The 4,120-nt window shown below is 40.0% G+C and overlaps 1 non-coding gene across 1 annotated transcript; it reads right to left on the bottom strand.

Moving 5' to 3' along the window:
* Window positions 1-509: 509 nt before the first annotated feature.
* On the bottom strand, window positions 510-614 carry LOC126609437 (small nucleolar RNA R71). The gene has a single exon (XR_007618157.1). It is a non-coding gene; the product is annotated as a small nucleolar RNA R71 (small nucleolar RNA).
* Window positions 615-4,120: the final 3,506 nt, after the last annotated feature.

Below are 4,120 nucleotides of genomic sequence, written 5' to 3'. Positions count from 1 at the left end.
ATCCAGAATTTGAACAGCATTTAAGGAGGAAACGCAGGGAACAACATTTGCAGCGGGTTCGTCCTCTGCAGGAGAGGTTTCTGGAATCAGTCTTTTCTGGGGACCTGCACAACAAAGAAAAAATGGCGTTTATAATTCCAGAGGCAGGTCTGCCCCTGGGTGATTCACTGACTGCCCATACCACAAATATACCCAGTTGCATCACATATCCGGCAGTGGAGGAAGGGACTGCATTTGAAATAAAACAGCACATGTTGAATATTCTACCTACGTTTCATGGGTTGTCATCTGATGATCCTAACATGCACATTGCAGAATTTTTAATGGGGTGCAAAAACATTTTGGTGAGAGGATTTTCAGCTGAATCTATTAAGCTGCGGTTATTTCCATACACTCTAAAAGATCAGGCAAGAAGATGGCTCCTCACACTCCCAACAGGAAGCATTACAACTTGGGCCCAACTCAGTGAAAAATTTTTAAACAAGTATTATCCGGCTTCTAAGACCCTTGACATGAGAACTCAGATTTTATCTTTTGCCCATAAACCAAATGAAGAGTTTCATGAGGCGTGGGAGCGATTTAAGGAGTTGATTAGAAAATGTCCACATTCGGGTATTAACACTACTGATCAAATGCACATATTTTTCAGAGGGTTGAATATGACTACAAAAACTCTTGTCAACGCTTCATGCGGAGGTACGTACAAAGACAAAAATGCACAAGAAGCTTGTTTGTTATTTGAAAAAATGGCAGAAGATACTCAGCAGTGGGCAGTGGAGCAACCACAATCTAGGTCAGCTTTTGAGATGCCAAATGGTTCTCCATATGTTACAGCACAAATTGAAAAAATGGAGAAAAGGCTAGAAGCAAAATTTGACATGTTTTTACAGAGAATGCCAGGTTCACAGGTTGCTGTACAGCAGCCTTTACAAGCTGCCTGCAGCATTTGCAACTTGACAAATCATGATTTTTTGAGCTGTCCACATAAAGATGCTTATCCGGAATTTACAGCAGAGCAGGTTAATTCATTTAACAATTTCCAGCGTCCCCGATATGACCCGTATTCTAATTTCTACAACCCAGGTTGGAGAGATCATCCTAATTTAAGGTGGGACAAGGAACAGCACACTAGGCCTCAATTTCAACAGCAGGTACAGCAACCTGCTGCACCTAAGGCTGCTTGGGAAGTTGCAATTGAAAAATTGGCAAATACTACCACTCAAGAAATTCAAAATCTACATGCAGCAGTGAAAAACATCGAAAAACAGATAGGGCAGATTGTTTTACAGGTTTCAGAAAGAGCTCCGGGTACATTTCCTAGTCAAACAGTACCTAATCCAAGAGGACGAGAAGAATGCAATGCTATACGGACTCTACGGTCTGGCAAAAGTTACAACAACAAACATGAAAATTCTGTTGGGAATTCACAGGCAGCAGAACTACCCCAAACTAAATCTGCAATTATTGCAGATTCTGAAATTTCTGCAGATTCTGGGCAGTCCCAAGACAGATCCGAAAATACTGCAGAAGCTTCCACAAAAACTGCAGAACGTGTTTACGAACCCCCTATGCCGTATCCAGAAAGGTTGAGACCTAAAGCTAAAGATCAACAGTTAACAGATTTTATGAAAACTTTGGCTAAAGTTCAAATTAATCTGCCGTTAATTGATGCCAATAAGAACATTCCGTCTTATGCCAAGTTTTTGAAGGATGTTTGCACAAAGAAAAAGAAGCTTGTTGATTTTGAGAAAGTGATTCTTACAGAACAATGCAGTGCGGTCTTATTACATAAATTGCCTCCAAAGAAAAAAGATCCGGGGAGTTTTACTATCTCTTGCACCATTGGAAATTGTGATTTTAGTAGTGCTTTAATTGATTTAGGTGCTAGTGTAAACTTAATGCCATATTCTGTTTTCAAACGTTTAGGTGAAGGGGAGCTGAAGCCAACCTCCAGTATTATTCAATTGGCTGACCGTTCAATTACCTACCCTAGAGGAGTCATTGAAGATGTTATTGTGAAGGTTGACAATTTATATTTACCAGCCGATTTTATGGTGTTGGACATGGATGAGGATTTGACAACGCCCATTATTTTGCGCCGCCCATTTCTGGCAACAGCCCGAACTCTTATTGACGTTGAAGCCGGAACATTAACATTCCGAGTTGAAAATCAAACTGTTGTTTTCAAGTTGTTTGAAGCAAGCATACATTCAGGTGACAAGCAAGAATGCATGCGTGTTGATGCATTGGATGGTTTACCAAGTGCCAAGTTTATGAACAGATCATCAACTGACCATCTGTCCATAAAGCCCCCGAATTTAACTCCTGATTTTACAAGTCCTAAACCACAGCAGCAAAGGGTGCTACATGAAGACCAGCCAATGAACACATTGAAAAAACATGAAAATTTGCCAAGCAGCCCAAATTTTAAGAAAATACAGCCTGGTAAAGAAGTGTGGTTATTAAGTTCAGATTTCAAGTCATTTCCAGGGAAACAAGAGTCTAGATGGAAAGGCCCTTTTCTGGTTACTAAAGTTTTTCAGAATGGTAATGTGGACATTAAGGCTAAGGGCACAGATTTCTCATTGAAAGTGACCAAACATCAACTAAAACCATGCATAGAGAAATTTGGTGTAGGCGAGTCTTTGACTCTAAAGGCACCAATGATCTAGCCACCGGACTTCCGCAACGTCTAGCTACAGACTTAAAAATAAAGCGCTTATTGGGAGGCAACCCAATTTTTCTAAACTCTTTCTTAATTTTAATTTTCGTTTGATTTTCTCTTTAATATAAAAAAATAAAAAATAAAAACTAAAAAAAAAACAAAACAAAAAAATAATAAAAAAAAAACAAAATTTGAAAAAAATGGAAGATTGCATATTGATTTTATTTACCCAGTTTATTTGATTTTATTTTAATTTTTTGACGCATATTGGTTAATTGCAGGTTGCGAACGTGGAAAATAAAGCGCGTCCTATGCTGGAATCCTGCACCCAGCAGCAAGCCTAACGTTCACATCAACCACATCTACACTATGCTGGAAATTTACAGTAGTCCACATAAAAAGCCATTCACAGATGCAAGTTTGGGGGTGATTGTTGCAGATCCAGCACATAAACAGAATTTAGAGCAGTTAATTTCTGCAGCTCAGTTTTGCGATGCATGGAGGAAGCACAATTAAATCACAGATCCATACACCACAGAACTGAGTACATATATTATTACCAGATCTACAACAACTACACTTGCAGGGATTCGAATTTTACCTCACAGATGCATCGATCTGGGTCATGCGGCCTGTGCTGTTTTCCTCCGTTGCTCTTGTGTGTTTACTTCTGTGTCCTTGGCTCTATCATGGATCCGTATACCCCTACATAAAGACCCAACAATATGAGTACATACAGGTTTACATATGGCATTCAAATGAACTGTTGTTGAACTTGTAAATGTTGAGCTTAGCAAAAGCAGACGAACGAGATCTGTACCTATATGACATACAGAGGCCGCGACAGTTGCTGTTGATTTTGCTTCAGGAACCACTAGACCGGATGCTCATAGTTGTTGTCTCTCGGTTGTACGCTGGAGTTGAGGGAAAAGTTTTCAGTCACAGTAGTGGTTTTATTATTCAACTCTCAGATCATCATTCATCAATAAAAAGGGTTACGGGTTTTACCTCAACATTTGCAGATCCTTGGTTGAGCTGAGCTGCTGACTCCGGGTGTGTTCTTGTGTTGTTGTATCGGATTTGAAACCATTAGGGCTCTTCCCACTGATAAACCACATGCAGGTGTTAGTGTTTGTTCCAGATCTCTCTAACAAATAAATTGGACACTGCAACCACAAGATTGGAGGATGATTTTACCTTTGGGTTTCCGTTTTTCCGATTTTCCACCACGGCGGGGTACTCACGGCGGTGTGTTGTTGTTGGGTTATGGACGGCTACGGATGCATCAATCTGCGAGGAAACTGAGACATACACAGAACAGTCAAATGCATCAGTCACAAACATTTTCATTTTACTCTTGGTGATGAAGTTAGCAGAAATGGAGCTACATCTTTACATTTGAACGAACAAAAGGAGAAATGGCATGGCTTCGTTTTTACCTGCAAAGGGGGGATT

The sequence above is a fragment of the Malus sylvestris genome, chromosome 16 (assembly GCF_916048215.2).
Source record: "Malus sylvestris chromosome 16, drMalSylv7.2, whole genome shotgun sequence".
In the NCBI taxonomy this organism is placed as follows: Eukaryota; Viridiplantae; Streptophyta; class Magnoliopsida; order Rosales; family Rosaceae; genus Malus; species Malus sylvestris.
This window is presented reverse-complemented; position numbering and strand designations above follow the sequence as displayed.